The sequence below is a fragment of the Clavelina lepadiformis genome, chromosome 1 (assembly GCF_947623445.1).
Source record: "Clavelina lepadiformis chromosome 1, kaClaLepa1.1, whole genome shotgun sequence".
In the NCBI taxonomy this organism is placed as follows: domain Eukaryota; kingdom Metazoa; phylum Chordata; class Ascidiacea; order Aplousobranchia; family Clavelinidae; genus Clavelina; species Clavelina lepadiformis.
In genome coordinates this window covers 600245-620070 of record NC_135240.1, presented here as the reverse complement: position 1 = coordinate 620070, position 19826 = coordinate 600245, and the positions used below count along the sequence as shown (strand labels likewise).

Below are 19826 nucleotides of genomic sequence, written 5' to 3'. Positions count from 1 at the left end.
AGACAATGGAATGCGCACAAGCATGGTCGTATTTGTAAACCTCAAATAGCACCACGCGTGAGCAGTTTGTTTTTCTCCTTTTTGTCACTCGGTGCCGCTGCTGAGAGAAGGCACATATACGAAGACGGCGGATCGAAAACACTTAGGCGTGTCTTAAAGTTTTTAGATACGGCGTTACAAGTTGCAATATAGGACAATGTGACGCAATACTCTCTGTGACGCAATAATAATCTTACGATTATCTCCACTGTGATGTCATATGCCGTGCTTGTTAGACAACATAATAATTAGCGCAATGCACGATATTTTTCCAATTTTTGTTTCCTTTTTGCCCATTTTATTCTATTACCTTTGCCATCTAGGGCTGTTGCCTTCATCTTTTTGGTGCATGGGTGAAATATTTTAAATTCAAATAGAAAAATTTTTTTTGAGTCGAAAGAAATGCATTTTTTATAAGTTTTTGGTGAGGAATTTTCTCGCAAGGTGCCAAACTCCCTTATTATCTAGAGCGGGAGTGTTCAAATGGCGGATCTCGATACGGATCCGGATCTTTTAAACTTTTTGTGTGCATCTTCCAATTAAGTCTTGAAACAATATCTTGCAGCTGTAGCACACTTCACTTTTGACTTTTACAAAGTTATAAATAAGTTGTAAGCCCTACAATGTAGGGTACATTTACATAAATAAAGCACCATGATCAAAATTAAAGTCTAATATGTTTACTATTCGTATTTAGAGGGTCATCATGTTGCCAGGTTTGACTGTGGTGGATCAAGGCAGAAATCATTTGAACACCCCTGAATTCCAGAGTCTAGACTCTAGCACTAGAAGGACCGGACGCGTCAGTTGACCCATTTTCAACATTTGTGCGTCCTTAACTTTTACCAACTGCACAGTACAGCGGCAATATTTTGTGACTTTTCCTATAATAGTGTTATGTAAGTAACTTATGAATTTCAAGTTTCTATTTTATTTATATACAAAATTACAGTGATCACTACCTAGAAGGACCACTAGCGTCAATTGACGCTTTATGACATTTCTGTACTTAAACAAGTAAATTGAAATGTCACAGCGCGTCAATTATTAATTATCAGCCAATTGTTATTCCTTCAATTGACTCATTGTGACTTCTTATTAGGTTTGAAGACAAAATGCAACACACGAATATCACGTTGGAATTCTAGAGTCAGTAAAGGAAATACACTATAGCATTGAGCTTTTGCCTTGGTAAACTAGTTCAAGGTAAATGTTGTGAAAACCTTAGCTTACCCTTATCTATTGTGGTAGTTTAGTAGTAACTTTTGTTAACCCAATTTAGCAAACCTTTAAAGTTAGTAGCCATTTGTAAAATAGCTAAAGGTTACCATGAGTAGTAACATGTTAACCCTATTTAGCAAATGTTTACAATCAGTAGCAATTTGTTAACCCTATTTAGCAAATGGCAAATTTAGCAAGGGTATTTATCAAATTTCTTCAGTTCTAAACTCACCACCTTAAAGTTGATAACGTTTTTGATCAGTACGTTTTCCTGTACCCCAATATGAATCAAGTTTGCTCCTTTCTTTTTCTTTCTTCTTCGTGTCGAGTAGATGGTTTCTTGAGTGAGTGAGCAAAATACATCATATTGTAGGGCAGGTGTTGGATAGCCAGCTGACCAGGTTTTCATCCATTGTTGTCAGACTACGGTTCCCACAATTATGGCGGTATGTCGGACAAGATGTTATGACGTGGTCTGCAGTCTGGTCTGCATTCCAAAGCGACGCGTAGCGGCTTCGGCTTCACCAACCCCTGTTTACATTCGCGATAAATGTAACAAATAAACTTTCGTCTCAACTGCACCAAGTTAGGCAATGGCGCCCATTGCTGGATGCCCTGGATGGTCAACCTGCGTTTGCGCAAGACTTGCATTTCTTACTTGGTACTTGTCGTTGTTTTAGCTTTCACGCAACATTAAGCATTTTTCTAAAGTAAACCCGACCTCTATGTGACGTTATGACATGTAATAGAACCTATAATCATGTAAGAGACCAAAAACAGTTAGAGTACAGTATAATGTTTCCCAATTCGCTAAAAAGACGCCAAAATAAATTTATGGGTTAATTTGTACAGGTGATATCACTAAGCAAATTAACGACTTTGATTATGAACCAAATGTGTTAAATATAAAATATTTATTTTGTATTTTATACCTTTATTGCAATTGTTATATTATTTTTATTTTATAATTATTTTATTAGAAATTTGCAGGTATAACGGGTATAAAAATATATTATGAATACATAAAGGAAATATTTTAAGTCTACATCTTTTGTTATTGATATTTTGACAATGGACGAAAAACCATGTTCGTCAAAAAAATTCAGGTTTTGCAGCCTAATTTTTATAGCTAACTTATCTGCATGTAGGTTAATGGTTTTTTTGTTAAAGTTAGGATAAAATGTTTCTTGTATAATGTTTTTTACATAAATCACAGTGAAATAATCCGTTCTTAGTATAACGTATCCCTTTTTGCAGGAAGAAAAATTACATGTACTGCTGTTTAGTTTGCCAGGCAGCTCAAGGAACACAAGTGGCTTCGACCGAAAGTTTTATCGTTTTTTAACTATTTTCAAGTTAGCCATAGTCGTTGATCAGATAGAGCTCAAAAACAGTGTACAGTACAGTATAATGTTTCCAAAATCGCTAAAATGTGGCCAAAGAAAATGTATAAATTAATTTGTACAGGTGATATCAGTAAACAAATTAACGACATTGAATATGAATCGAATGACTGACATCGAGATGGCTGACTTTGTGACATCAGGTATTGTACACTAGCTTGTGTAAATGACTTCGCACTTATATAACCAGGTACGTGAATTAAATAATTTGCTATTCGTTTCTAGGGGAAGAGAATTTTGCGGGAAAGAATCGCAAAGAAGAGGACCAAAAGCAGTCTGACCTCCGTTTGAGGAAACATCGTGTTGGTTGCATTTATCGATAAAATAATAAAGACAATGTCAATTTTACTGGCAAAAATAAAACTTACCGATTTAATCCTTTCTCTGCAGGAGGAACAAGAAGTTGATAAAAATAAAAAAGAAGAAAATTACGACAACGTCGTGGGCACGGGGAATGGACATGCGTTGTCGGAAAACGCTACATTGGATTGTTCTGAAGTAAGCTGGCTTTGGACATAAGTCTGCATTTTGAAATTTTTCATGTTGTTACGACTAATTATTATGAGTAGGCGAAATTTTCTTCCATAGGTTTAAACCTGGCAAATTTGCTTTCAGTGCTTTGGTGTATATATCTCAGCGGGTAAAATAACATACCTGTTCCGAACATAATGCTGCGTCAGCAAGGTGGCCATGGTAGCCAAATAATAATCCTGTTTAGCAAATTGTTACGCTCCGTAGCCTTCTGTTAACTTTGTGTGGCAATTGGTAACGGGAAAAAGCTAAATGAGTGATTTAGTCTTTTAAGTCACGATATGATGTTGTCATCATTGATCAAATGTATTGCTGTATATAACGGAGACCCAGGTTCACTAATTACGTAATAATGCCGAGTTCGAAAAGACCGATAATTAATTTATCGATATCCTAAAAAACGAAATACGTTGACAGATTTTTTTTGTAACTTCTTCAGGGATTTGGAAGGCGTCTTACGTTATGGAAGGTACTCATCTGGCAAACCGGTTTTGCTATGTCCGTAGTGATTTAATTCTTTAAGTCTGTGCAACTTGAAACTTATGGAGTAATTTCACCAGCCTAATTCGCGCAATTAATTGACCGATAACGTCGAGTTCAGTTCGACTCATAAAACGTATGGCGCGCACAGTGACGGCTACAACGAAGAGTTGTTGTACACGGGAGCAATGTTCCCTCTATTTTTTCACGAGTCTGAGCAAACACAATAACTACCTGAGCGGTCCCTTGGATTACTGTGAGCAACATCAGACGTGCCACGTGCGCACTGTGGCCATTATTATGCGTTTATTTTTTTTTCAATTCAGGTTGGATTTTTTTCTTGTGCGCAGCACAGATCTTCTGTGCGCGGAGACCGTGTCAGCAGTGCGCATTTGCGCAGCTTAGAGGGAACATTGCATGGGAGTTGTCACATAGGAGCCAATTTCTCACAAATAAACTTATCAAATAAAACGCATGATAAATGTGATTTGATACAATGACTTAACTGATGCATAAACAAACATTTGCGGTTTGGGGTTTGATTTGTCAGCTAAAGAGAAGTTGCTGCAGCGCTATCTAATCAAACAATCGTTCTCATTATTCTCATTTCTCACAACTAAACTTATCAAATAAAACTCATGATAATTGTGATTTGATACAATGACTTCAATGAAGGACAAACAAACATTTGCGGTTTGATATGTTCAAGGTGGGAAATCTATGCTTCGGGATTGATTTTGCATGATTTACATGAAATACAAAATATTTACATGATTAAATCATTAAATGCATTAAATGCATTAAATTTGCATTAATTGCTGTATGGTACCAGTTGTTTGTTATCGTCATCAAACAAAATAACATCCGGTATCTGATATCTTACACATATAATTTTTACAAAAACAATCGCCATCGTTCTGGATCATACGAGGAGATGCCCAGTTGTTCGAGAATACCAGGTATATCGTTGCAAACTTGCAATATACCAGCATATTTTCCTCTGAAAAATAGGGAAGAAAGAGTTCTTCTCTTTTTCGAAAATAGAAACCTTTACATATTAATCTAGAACCGTTTTTTTCTTGAGTTTGGAGGCTAAGAGCTGAGCTTCTTGCTTGGACAAATCTAAATCACGTAATAAGTCATTCAGTTCTGATTGATTAAACTGCTGAATAGCTACTCTGGTTTCAACAAAAGAATGTTCAGATTCTGTATCTGTTCTTTTATACTCCATTTCCATAACCTCTTCCCTTTCCGATTCAGTTTCCTCACCTTCAGAAAATGTAAAACCACTAAAGACTGGAGGACAGAATCTTTCAGAGTGCGGAACAGGTCGTACAGCTGATGGTATACTTGGATAAGAAAGCATTAGTCGGCTCTTCCTGCCAATTCCTTTCATATTTACCATGCAAAAGTCGCAGTCAGTCGTGTGATCTTGGGGTTCACGCCACACCATTGGAATGCAAAAAGGCAGACTCTTCCGTTTTCCTTTTGTTCAGTCTTTGAGCATTTCTTCGCAGTTATGGCACACAATATGTGGAGACCATTTCTTATCTTGATCGCCAAGATGTAAGCTCTGTAGGCAGGCTTCACGAACGATGTTATATTTCATCTTTGACGAAAAAGCGTGTACACCCTACTCATATAACAAAAAGAATCAGGTTTATTTTTGCATTTACGAGTGTAAAATAAAGCTTATAACCTATCCTACAGCATCTATCCGCAATACCTCACTATAATAAAACTGCTTAGCTTCTTAAAACGCCCTTAAACAGCAGTAGGCTACAACTTAAAAGAGCTTAAAGTTTTTATCTGAAACACTGGTACTGTACCATACACACTAAATATGAGCCAGAAACGATAAAATTTAAATTTTCTATTGCATAAAAACTAGAGCATGCATAAAAAAACTGATTGCAGATTTGAAATCAGCATCCCAAGATAGTGTAGAATCAGTTGAAAAATCTTATGCAACAAAAAATAAAAAAAAATTTGTTGATCAGTGAATTAATAACAAGTGATCCCAAAGACTAATCTGTAAGTTTCGTTGCTTGCGATTACTTGTAGGCTTGATCCATACTATATAATACAGCAGAACATCAAGTTACGCCCCACATTGTCATATTTCGTGACCATCTTATTGCAGTGAAGTTACTGATTCTTGTCACTGCAAACGGAGCCCATTTAATTAAGACATTCTTAATCCCGTTTCCACTTGCTTTATTAGTTATTTTGGTTTAGTTCCAACTTCCAACTTCAGTACTACATTGTTTGTTTGATTATTTTTCAAAGATCTTCCGATTAATCTTACGCGTAAGGCGTCGTTGTCAAGCATCGAGCCATCAACTTACGGAATGTCGTCACCTTCGAGTGAGGTTAATGATAAAGGTAAAAATAAATAAATAACATCACTTTTCGTTACAATAAAGTGTGTCATTGCCTCTGCATTATATGCCTATACTACAGGGCCTATAGGCTATACTTGGTTATTTTTGTCTATTTTTTGATTTTCGACTTATTTGCGTCATTTTTTGTAATGGTTGAGCAATGCATGACAGATAAGACACACAAGTTTAGCTCAAATTCAGTGTATACAAATTCTTCCTCCCATTCCGTTTTAAAAGTTCTATTTTCCTCTTCATAATTTCTCTTTTTGCAATAATTCCACAACAACATTTCTTGGATAACCTCGTTTTGCAATTATTTATATAACCGTAACCCACACTGAAAACTAGTTCAGCCCTGATTTTTCTTTACCAGCAAATTTTTCTTCTGGGAAAAGGAATGTTGACACACTTGGCAATAAAAAGATCAATCTCCATTGTGGATTTTGATATGAGCTTTTAAATTTTGGCTTTGGGAAAATGACTTGACACAAATTTGGCACTGATAAGGTTTATCACCAGTGTGGATTCTCATATGAACTTTTAAATTGTTGCTTGTGGTAAATGACTTGAGGCAAACTTGACAATGATAAGGTCGCTCACCAGTGTGGATTCTCATATGAGATTTTAAATGGTCGCTCTTGGTAAATGACTTGAGGCAAACTTGACAATGATAAGGTCGCTCACCAGTGTGGATTCTCAAATGAGCTTTTAAATGGTTGCTTGTGGTAAATGACTTGAGGCAAACTTGGCACTGATAAGGTCGCTCACCAGTGTGGATTCTCATATGAGCTTTTAAATGACTGCCATCTAAAAATGACTTGTAACACACCTGGCATTGATAAGGTCGTTCACCAGTGTGCTTTCTCATATGAGTTTTCAAATTTCCACTTCTGGTAAATGACTTGACACAAACTTGGCACTGATAAGGTTTCTCACCAGTGTGCATTCTCATATGACCTTGCAAACTTCCACTTGTGGTAAATGTCTTGAGGCACACCTGGCATTGATATGGTCGTTCACCTGTGTGCATTCGCATATGAGTTTTTAAATGTTGGCTTTGAGTAAATAACTTTTCACAAAACTTGCAGTGATAATTACGCTCTCCAGTATGAGTTCTCACATGAGCTTTCAAACTGCTGCTTTGGGTAAATGACTTGTCGCATACATCGCATTGATAAGGTCGCTCACCTGTGTGAGTTCTTAAATGTTGTTTCAAGTTGCTTTTGCGTGTGAATGATTTATCACAAAATTTGCAGGAAAATGTCTTTTCTTGTCCTTCTTTGTCGAAAAAGTCTTGTGAAATCCCATCACTGATTGATTTTAACAAAACGTCAACTGGCATACCAACTACTTGACGATCCATTGCGTTATTACTTGTTATTATACAAACTTATAACCTATTTTCTGAAAAGAACTTAAAATATTTGAAGGTTTTATCGATAGGAGTAAACTCATATAATGGGTAACTCATTTAATAAAAATATTCAATATCAATAATAGTTTGCAAAATTAATTACAGAGTAAAAAAAGCAGTGACTGTCACATATAAAAACGAAAATCAAAAAGGTTCCCTGTAGTTTGCAAACTGCCAATTTGGATAAATGTCGATAAGATCACTCACCAGTGTGAGTTCTCATATCAGTTTTCAATATTGCTACTAACGCAAAATGCCTTGTGGCACACCTAGCCTACCATTCGTGTTACTTAGGGCTACCATATATCCTCTTTTCTAAAGAAAAAGGATTTTTGCTCAAAGTAGGCCTACATGCTACTGAAAACGTCAAAATGTCTTATTTTTTACATTTTTTGCTTTTCTGCTTATATTTTCAACACAATTATGCTTTTAAGTGACTTTTAGGGTTAAACGACAATTAACCGTGGAAAATTTACCGCAAATAAACTAAACAAACGCGAGGACAACTGTCCGTCACAACTGACCGTGACGTAAATTTACCTAGAACCAACTGACCTTAATTCATATAATTTGATTAAACACACAATGCTAATATGCGTGAAAAATAAAAGCATAACGTTTGATAGCCAGCTGACCACGACCAATTGTCGCCAGTGATTTTGTTCACGGTCAATTTACGTGATCCCGACTTTTTGGCATGAGGCCTAAGTCAAGTGACATTTCGGCGACAGATTGAGGTCTAACCATTTTTGTTATCATTGTTTTGATTTAGACAACCATAAAAGCTAAATAAAGCTAAGCAATAACGCCAAAGAAATATATTGCGTTATCTGATGAACTGTGGCAAAAGTATCTTTGTTTCAGAAAAGGACGTAATGATTTTGAACCTGAATGCATTACTTGTGCATATGCGTATAGTTATCCAAAAACATGTTATATATTCTTTAAACGTAAAACTCTATTTGCATTGTAGTAGCTGGCGAAATTGGCCTATTTTTAGGCGATGAAAATATGATAAGCCTAGAAACATAATATAACATAAATAAATAACATAAATATAATATATAACATAAACCCTAATCTCAAACAACTTCTGTAATGAAAAAAGTTACTTTCCAGAAGTCAAACTCAACAAATAATCAAATAACAACAAATAATCGAGAAAATAATATAATTATATTATATAATAATATATATTATAATATATTGCTTAACCTTAGTCTGTTCTAGACACTGTATATTAAGATGGAAAATGAATTGTGGTATCTACAGTATTATGTAGTAAAGAAGTGACAACATTTAGCCAACATTTTACGGCTTAAAAATCGGTTTTCTGACATGACATGTTAATATTTTACATTCGAAGAATGGATTATTTCACTTTAATTGCTTCAATTTCATTAATTCATGTGAAAAACATTATACAACAAACATATTATACAAAAGTTTAACAAAATTACCATTAACCTACATGCAGAAAAGCTAACTAGAAAAGTTAGGCTGCAAAACCTGAATGTGCACCTAGTCGCTTGCCTTCAATTCCTTCATTGGCCATCCAGTCTTCCATTCTATCAGAAAAATACGTACACTTCATTATTGCACGAAAACCATCACTGTCCTACCAGTTTTGCAAAAAAAACAAATAAACAAAGAATTGAACATCGTTAAATACAAGAAAGCCAGCAAAACTATTTCTGGAAATGTGCCATCAAATAGTAGTTAGTAGCCCAGCTTAGACTTTTAATTAAGCCGGATCTCATCGCTTCTCTAAGCTGACTTCGCACGCGATGCATTTCCATCTGGTTTATAAAGTAACGACAACCTAGCACCGACGAAACATTTCCGCTATTTATATTTATGTCTATTTTATGTTAACACCGGCACAAAACCAAGAAAATGGAAATGCCCAGTGAGGATAAGTCTTGGACAAGTGGATTACATTCTAGCAGTGTAGTAACTAGTGACTGCAGTAAAGCACATTGATAAATAATAAAATAAAATCCCATAAATTTTAGTCGTGTGCACATTGAAAGTGCACAAAAAAGACACTTTTCTCATTTGTTACACGGCAAGTTTACTTTTAAAAACAAAAATCAAAGAATCATTATACAAATCAAATCAAATAAGAAAATCAAAGACTGAATTATATTTTGCCTACACAAGAACTCCCTTTTAATGCATGAAATGACCTGTAATTTCATCCCATAGAAAGGCATAGATTGAATTGAAATCTTTTACCTTGTAAAAAGTATATGTGTAAGATATCAGATACCGGATGTTATTTTGTTTGATAACGATAACAAACAACTGGTACCATACATCAATGCATTTAATGTGGTTAGTGTAATAAATTCAAACAAATATGAATGTTGACGGACTCTTCTTTTCATTTTGTAATTTCTAAAATACAGCAACATGGTCTCTTTTTTATTTTTAAATACAACTAAATTTGCTAAGACTTTGCACATATACATTCTATGAGTATATTATATAGTAGATTGTATCTGTAGTATGTACAAAAAAAGTTTTATGTCAAATTTAATCACAATTACCAGAACGTCCTAACCTGCAAATGTTTCTCTTTATATGTGTCCAGGTTAATTGACTCCAACGTTTTGAAATCACAAACTTGTGGTAGACCGATGCAAATCTTGCGTTTCTTCTCATTCTGCAATACGTGCTTCCATTTATGAGGTGACGTCTTCGAAGAAGAATTCAAAAGCTCCCTGAAAAATTTATTTAATCTACGAACTATATGACTATAGGCCTACTACCTAAATTCTAAAGCCTTATCATGTCAACTTTAACTTAACACACACCTATCATCTTCTGGCAGTATCTTGCTGACCCTCGTTACCTAAAATTGTATTAAGTCATGAGATAGATGTGGACGAAGATGAAAAAGGAATTACCTGTTTCTAATCAAATTATCTAGGATTCTAGGTTATGCCAAAAAGTTTCTTACTCGGTGACCAGGTACAACAAAGGCCAATTGAAAGACTGGCGCCAGTACCTGAAAGCTCGTAACGTTTGAGTCGGACTTCCTGAAAATGCGAAACAGCGTGATCGCAGCACGTTCGCGAAAGAAGTTTGCCATCGAGTTCTAGTCAAGGTAGTCAAGTTCTAGTCAGAGTACAAAGCCAGAATCAAAAAGCACGGGGATGATATTGCAACTATGACAAAACTGCGAAAAAATGCATGTCGCAAAGAAGCTGTTTTAGCCTGCCTGTAAAATAATCACAGGCAATGTCGGCAGTTTTCATTCGTTTGCCGTGGTAAATCGCAACCACTGTTATGGAACAACAACAAAGTACGTCTTGTACAAAATGACGAATAAAAAACGCTTTGCAAACAGACCGTTTAGAAACATATTGGATGAATAATTATGTTAACTTCTGTTTAATATTCTAAAATCTAAAAGAACGTATATCCTTAAGATGCGTTAAAATGTTTATGTATTAGTGAAAAAAAGCAATGAAGTGTATTCCTTTATATGCATAGGCTTTGTGGTGCGGTATGGTTTGAGATATGGCAACGAGCTATGTGTATTTTATAGCGATTAAATGTCATTGTTTATCGAGATAGTATGTGTAAATAGGATTAAATCATGTAAGTATTTTGTATTTCATGTATAGCATGTAAATCAATCCCGAAGCGTGGATTTCCCACCTTGAACATAAATTTTCCCTTTATCAAATCACTTCAAAAACTAATCGTCACATGTTAGCGGTAGAGGCAATTCCGGCGACATACCTCGGGCAACTTTGTTTACCTTCTGCGTATGCTCATAACTGTTACGACATAATAACAATGAAATCTTGAAACATTTTGATAAACGTGAGGACTGAGGATTATTTAGAGTTTTTGTTGGCTGATCTGACACTTCGTGTTCTATCTTCCAAAGATTTAATGCGCGAATTAATGAGTGCAGTAGGTCAAAAGAATCTTACTCAACCAGTTAATAAACGAATTCGTGCTACATTTTTTAAGTGGTCACCACCAGACGTCGCAATTTCTTACCCACTACAGCCACAAATACAACAAATTTAAGTGTCTTAACCACCTCATTACCCACGATCTAACGCTAACAATGGAACAAAGAGTTCCGGACAAACAAGTACTAATTTCACAAAAGTATAATTCACCAAACCAACGCGATTAATTTAACTAAACATGGCAACAACGATCACCACACACAAACATTGGCCAGTTTCACAAATCATACAGCAAGTGGTAATTTATGGTACAGTGATAACCTAACATATTCATCACCCACCTTTCAGAAACCAGACTATAAACGCGGAAATCACCCTTGCGCAAAATCATTCGCGGGCAACAAAAAACATTCGGCGATCGACGTTAGATTAACTCGGTTAACCCCGTCGAAAGCACCTACTTCCAAAAGAGACTGTCCCTTGTTAACTGTTTATGATCATGCCAATTGAATTCTTTTTTATGTAGATAGCGCTGCAGCAACTTCTCTTTCGTCGGCTAGTTTAGCTCACAAATCAAACCCCAAACTGCAAATGTTTGTTTATGCTTCAGTTAAGTCATTGTATAAAATCACATTTATCATGGGTTTTATTTGAGAAGTTTAGTTGTGAGAAATGAGAATAATGAGAACGATTGTTTGATTTATTGCTTTTGACTGAGCGAGGTCATACCCAGCTTTTGTTTCGTTAAACCACTTGGAAATTTCCATTCAATTTAATTTCTCTAATTCGTTTCAAAGACCCTGACTCTCTATGGGAAGCCTTTCCGCTTGACTAAAGAGCCCTCAATGTGCCAAAGTTTATTAGTTTATAATTATAATTAATTATAATACGCCTACCATTTGTCCTCTTTTAGGGTTCAATTCCAAATTTAACCAAGATGAGCCATACAAGCAAAACATACACTTAGTAAAACAGTTCAAAATCAGCCGAATTGTTTACCGCTAACTTACAAAGGTGTCAATGTTATTCGTGTGAGTTTGAATATTTTGTACGTCACTTGCTTCCACCCTGCGGAATTGTTTCATAGGTTGAAGACCACTGTGTGGGACTGTTATCGCAAACAACGCCATCCAGTGAACACACTAAACACATAAAGAGTTCAATTAAAACACGCAAAATTCAGGCAATATTAACAGAACCAACTATATAGGGCACCTAATGCCTTAAAAAAAAATGATATAAATAATCCGACAAACACCGGAAAACCGATTTTTAAAGCAATAAACTCAAAATTAGGTAAAATGCCGTAGATACATTGGTAGACATTGCTGATAACACTCCTAGTATTATCTAAATCTTATAACACTCTTATACTAGAATTATCCCAGTGCTTAAAGAATAACTTTCAGCGGCGATGTCTAAGAACTGAAAGCCTGAAACTTGGGTGGCGAGCTCCCGCGATGAAAAATGGTACAAGGCGGACACAGCCAAGAACACGGATGGAAACTGAAGACTTTTGATGTCCAATGTAAAGAGGTCGATCAACTAGAATGGAAATAAGAACAGTTAAGATTACTCGACGCTTGACGCAGTTTCTGAAACCGCACGTTAAATATCCAGCAAGTGAAGATGCGAGGTAGCTGTACGCGGAAAGTCCCGATATTAGTTATATTGTTTGCTAATTGCTAATAACTGCATGAATGCAAAACACAAGCAAAGTGGGTCAATAAATCGGCGGCAACTCACAGTCGAAATGTTTCACACAATTAATTTCACACAAGAACTGACTGCAATTTATTCCCACCTGTGCTATGTGGACAAATGTTTCTTGCGGATATTGAGGAAGGAAAAAAAGCGGATGACAGAGCATTGGCGGCGAAAGCGGCGTGACCGCGTGAGCTGTCTGAAGATAAACGTTTACCCAGGACACCACTGTGACTGGGGAAAGCGACCACTTGAGTGTGCTAAGGATTAACAATTCCTGGGATATGATTTCTTCCTCCGTGCAAGCTCCATCGGTGACGTAGGCAAAGTCTGTTAACTTCGGGGGATAGATTTCCTGTAGAGACACAAAAGTTTAGCAAAGACCAATATTTAGAAATCATTTCTCCTAAATACTGTTTACCTGCGTGAATATAGGTTCTTCAAATAAATTTTATACAAAAAAATGACAAACTTACTTCTAATTGCGCGGCGATAAATAAGGCGGTGACACCGACAAGCTGTAACCTCGTTTTGTGAATGTTGGTTGTGTTGTAAAGATATCGATCAATGTAGTCGATCGCTAAATAAAACGTCTCCCAGTGTAAAGTATACACCTTTGATACCTGCAAAGAGACACACTAGCGTTAGACAACATACTTTCCATTATCTTGCTTTCCCCTAGAGTTTAGAAGTTGAGTTGCTACCTCCATTAACTAGTCTAGCAGGATGGTGCGCACTAGAGGTTGCAAATCTTTGTGTCTCGACAAGTAAGCGCTGTTTCGGTAATAAAGCGAATCTTCGTCAACCATCGAGCGCCATAATTCGTCAGAGTCGGCTGAAACAAACAAGACGATTTGAATGTGGGCTCTCAGATTGAGAACAAAAATAACAACACATGTGGTTATGGTTAATGTGAAAGTTAAAATTGATGTTAATAATAGTCATATAACAAGATAAAGATATAAACAAGAGAAAATATAATAATGAAGTTGTTCAACTGGCCAAAACAACGGCGACCACAACAACCAAAACCATAGCATCTCATAACGAAATCCAATAAATGTCACAAAATGTACATGGCTCTAACGTTCCTTACCTTTTCAAGTTTCAAAATTTGTCCTGAAATGTTGTACGAATTCGCGATGTGTGCATAATCATGGTTGCTAACTTTTGCTCGCAATCTTGTCAAAGAACGATTTATCTTACAAACTTACAAAAACACTGCTTTCGATGACCACATTGACGCGGTACTCTTAGAAACCCCATTTAAAAAAACTGCCACTCCACAGCTAATTACCATCTCATAGTCTCTCGAATACCTATAAAACGTGGACACGTGGTGGAAACAAAAGACTTAGCTACCCGTGACTCGACACTCAAAATTCCGATGTGGCTACATTGGTATGAAGCCAGCCTGTTGAAGCAAGACTGCCTTTCATTTTTCTCTCATGAAACCGACTGATCTTAGTGATCTAGTTAACTGTTTCATGCAAGAGGGCTTAATAACCATCTCTCTCTCTCTATCACGTTCTACAAAACGAGATGCTACATAACTTAGGCAAATAAAGGGACGTAGCGAACAAAGAAGACCCAACAGCCAAGTCGGCGAAATTAAACTAAAGCTGAAACATAGCTTACGGCTCCGGCCCGGCCCTCCTTTGTCACGAAACAAAAAGCGTGAAGCTTGCCACGTAGGTGTTTCAGGAGGCCATTCCAAGAAGTCAGCAACTTTTTGCAAAGTTCGCACTTGAAATCACCTTTCCCATTATTTTTTTATCGTGCACGACTTTGCAGTGGCGCGATATGTTCAAATTCATGACACCACAGTATCTAGAACAATTACTAACACCATTATGTCATTATTCTCGGAAATGTTTGGCTTTTGTTTTCTTTTACACATAGAAATCAAAAACAGCATTGAAAAGCTGAAGGTATTTTAAATTATCTTCCATTCATACTTGAAAGCTGTTGGAAATAATAGTAGAACTTACGGACAGTTTTTCTTCTTATTTAATCCAGTATTAGAAGATCCCGATTTTGTGATTTCTGACTGCACTTGTCCATAATGCTTATTCATGACCCGTCATTTTGTTCTGTTGCTGGGTCACTTTTATCATCTCCCTGCTGTTATAAAAATAAAATTTCCTGTTGTTCAATTTCATTTAAATTTAGATGGTTTAAGTGTCTATATACCTGTGGCATCGTAATGATGACAAAAAGTGCACAAACAAAGGTGCTGTTATCCACCCTGGAAATGTTTTACTTTTCCCGGGGCTGCCAGCATTGGCTCTTATGTGACAGCCTCCAGGTACAGCAATTGTTTGTTGCTGCCGTCACTGCTCGCGCCATACGTTTTATGAGTCGAACTGAACTCGATGTTATCGGCCAGTTAATTGCGCGAATTAGGTTGGTGAAATTACTCCATTAGTTTCAAGTTGCAAAGACTTAAAGAATTAAATCACTACGGGCATAGCAAAACCGGATTGCCAGGTGAGTACCTTCCATAGCGCAAAACGCCTTCCAAAACCATAAAGCAGTTACATGACAAAATCTGTCAACGTATTTCGTTTTTACGGATTTCGATAAACTAATTACACTGGACAACAATTTACAACTTATTTTTTATTCCTCGCTCATTTCAAGTTTACCTAGACTAATTTTGCAATGCTGAATCCAAATCTGGTCTTAGATTTTTTCTAACACGTCACGTTTTTGAGATATAATATATGCTCACGACAACCCATAACTGTGATTTTGGCTAATTTTGGCTGAGCGGAACAAAACATTACATGTAATCAACCCAGTAGTTTCTATTGAAAATAACAGCATTATCATACTGCACAATTTAACACAACCCAGGATAATTAAATCAGACAAAAATAACATTATATTCCCTCAAAAGTGCTTTATACACTTGCTCTTTCGAGTATGTTCAGTGTCAGTTTCACGCTGAAGAAACCAGCAGTAGTCCCCCATCATGTTTGGGTTAAATCGACCTCTATACCGCGATTCCATCACAGAGATGTCTTGGTGAAATCTTTCCCCATGCTCGTCGCTCACATCACCCAGGTTTGGCGGGAAAAATTCCAAGTGTGAATGAAGAAAATGCAGTTTAACCGACATTCTGCAGCCCATTTCGCGGTATGATTCCAGCAAATTGTCCACTAGTTCCGAGTAATTTTCTGCCCTGTACTTCCCAAGAAAATTTTGTACAATCTGTACAAATGCATTCCAGGCTTTTAATTCAATTGAATTAAGCTTGAATGGAAATACTGGGTCACGGATCAAATCACGTATTTGGGGGCCAACAAATATTCCAGCTCTCAGTTTAGCATCACTTAGTATTGCACCAAATTTTTCTTTTATATGCAGGAATCCATCTCCATTGAAATCCATTGCCTTCACAAATTGTTTGATCAGGCCCAGTTTAATAAGAAGTGGTGGCAAGTACACTTTGCTCGGATCAATTAGGGGTTGGCACTTAACATTATATCTTCCAACAATGTAGTCCGTTCTCATTGGCCATTCAGTTGTGTCATAGTGGTTTGCATCGTCTCGACTGTCCCACAAACAGAGAAAGCACATATGCTTGGTGTAACCCAACTGCAATCCGAGCAAAAGTGACACAACTTTAAGGTCTCCACATATGTTCCAGTTATAAGCCCGGTAGTTAATGACCCGTAGGATGGTTTCCATAGACTCGTACGTCTCCTTCAAATCGACAGCATGAGCAATAGGGACAGAAGGCTTTTCATTCCCATTGTGCAGTAGGACAGCTTTCAAACTAGCTTTGCTAGAATCAATGAACAGTCTCCACTCAGTGCTAATGTGTTGGTGGCCAAGCTCATACATGAGTGAATCAACATCAGTGCAAAAACACACAGAGTCTTCGATTTTACCCCCCCCCCCCCCCTCTATAGTCATGGCCAAGAACATTCAAGAATGCATTAATTGTGAAAAGATAGAACATTGCATTTACAAAATAATGTCAATATTAATCTTACATAACATGCATTGTGACATAATATGACCAACAATTCGCTGGGAAAGAAAATTGCACAATACCTTGTACTGTAGAACCTCATAATATAGTGCCAATCAATGCAAAATCCGAATTTCGTGAATTTTCATATCTTGAAAACCTGACGTGATAGACCAATTCTGATTTCAGATTTGGAATCAGCGTCCCAAAGTTAGTCTAGGCAGTTTATTTTTATTTGAGGAATAATTTTGCTGTTGTCCAGTGTTATCGGTCTATTCGAACTCGGCATTATTACGTAATAAGTGAACCTGGGTCTCCGTTATATTCAGCAATTCATTTGATCAATGATTAACATCACAACATCATATCATGACTTGAAAGACTAAATCACTCCGGATATACATTACAATTGGCAATTAACCCGGAGAGTTAAACTTTTCACGAAATCATAATTATTTTTAAAGGTAAAGACGTGAAAACCAATACAAAGTGTAATTGTTGCGGCGGCAATGAAAGGATTGCCATTTGGCTACCATATGTAATCTTTTGTTATTTAGGGTTTATATTTGCCATAATTTCAGTTACCATTTGCTACATAGAGTTAACAGATGGCTACTGAGTGTAGCAATTTGCTAAATAGGATTAATTTATGGCTACCCATGGTAACCTTTTCTATCTCCAATTACCAATTGCCACATAGAGTTAACAGAATTACAGAATAACATTTGAGTACTGTACTTCCAGATACCATTTGCTAGTCTTTTTGAATTGAGCGAGAATTCGCGCAAATGTAACTGCAAAGATTCGAACTAACTAGACAGGGTTGTAGAATGGGGTTTGTTATATAGTAGATTGTATCTGTAGTTTGTACAAAGAAAGTTTCATGTCAAAGTTAATCACAAATACCAGAACGTCCTAACCTGCAAATGTTTCATCTTGTATGTGTCCAGGTTAATGGACTACGACGTTTTGAAATCACAAACTTGTGGTAGACGAAAGTGTTTTAGGTAAAGAACCGCAAGATGAAGCCAGACTAGTCTATTTTTTGAATTTCGACTCATCTGCGTCATTTTTTGTAATGGTTGAGCGAAGCATGACAGATAAGACACACAAGTTTAGCTCAAATTCAGTGTATACAAATTCTTCCTCCCATTCCGTTTTAAAAGTTCTATTTTCCTCTTCATAATTTCTCTTTTTGCAATAATTCCACAACAACATTTCTTGGATAAACTCCTTTTGCAATTATTTATATAACCGTAACCCACACTGAAAACTAGTTCAGCCCTGACATGCAGCTTAAATCTGACGGTTTACTTAACTACAGTGTACAGGTTAGCACACTTCTTCACAATAATTTTTTCTTCGGAGTGTAGTTTGATTATTACTAACAATCAGTCGACTGTTACTGCTTGTGGTAGAACGCATTGTTTCATAATCTGATCAATTAACTCGTCTATACCGGAAAAATGGATGTCTAAATGAACAATGCAAATTCATTAAAGAGCCGCAGTTTGGCCACCTCTGCAGTAGGCATTGATAAGGTTTCTCTTCAGTGTGAGTTATGATATGAATTTTATCATACGAATTTTAGGGCACCTTACGTTGATAAACTTCCTGAAAAAACAAGCTGTTTGCCCAACACAACCATATGCTGCAATTTTATATTTCATAAATACAACAAAGTCATTGATATAACATGTAAAAGTGAACAAATAAAACACAAACAAAAGGATGCAGCATCTGGATGAATGGTTTGTAAATGTTTTTTGATGCTAAGTTTTGTCCAAAGACCACTTCAAAATATTTAGATCTCCTCAATAGGAGATTTAATATTTGTTTAATGCATCTGTCATTAAACAGTGTCAATGTCGTTTCACAGTGTGAATAGTTTCATGACTCCGCAAATTTTTCTTTTGGGAAAAGGAATGTTGACACACTTGGCAATAAAAAGACCAATCTCCATTGTGGATTTTGATATGAGCTTTTAAATGTTGGCTTTGGGTAAATGACTTGACACAAATTTAGCACTGATAAGGTTTATCACCAGTGTGGATTCTCATATGAACTTTTAAATTGTTGCTTGTGGTAAATGACTTGAGGCAAACTTGACAATGATAAGGTCGCTCACCAGTGTGGATTCTCATATGAGTTTTCAAATTTCCACTTGTGGTAAATGACTTGAGGCAAACTTGGCACTGATAAGGTTTATCACCAGTGTGGATTCTCAGATGAGTTTTTAAATGGTTGCTTGTGGTAAATGACTTGAGGCAAACTTGGCAATGATAAGGTTGCTCACCAGTGTGGATTCTCATATGAGCTTTTAAATTGTTGCTTGTGGTAAATGACTTGAGGCAAACTTGACAATGATAAGGTCACTCACCAGTGTGCATTCTCATATGAGTTTTCAAATTTCCACTTGTGGTAAATGACTTGAGGCAAACTTGGCACTGATAAGGTTTATCACCAGTGTGGATTCTCAGATGAGTTTTTAAATGGTTGCTTGTGGTAAATGACTTGAGGCAAACTTGGCAATGATAAGGTTTATCACCAGTGTGGATTCTCAGATGAGTTTTTAAATGGTTGCTTGTGGTAAATGACTTGAGGCAAACTTGACAATGATAAGGTTGCTCACCAGTGTGGATTCTCAGATGAGATTTTAAATTGTTGCTTGTGGTAAATGACTTGAGGCAAACTTGGCACTGATAAGCTTTCTCACCAGTGTGCATTCTCATA

General features: G+C 36.5%; 2 pseudogenes; both read right to left on the bottom strand.

Moving 5' to 3' along the window:
* Nucleotides 1-5166: 5166 nt before the first annotated feature.
* Nucleotides 5167-19819, bottom strand: LOC143444316 (uncharacterized; annotated as a pseudogene).
* Nucleotides 10295-16963, bottom strand: LOC143444156 (G1/S-specific cyclin-E1-like; annotated as a pseudogene).
* Nucleotides 19820-19826: the final 7 nt, after the last annotated feature.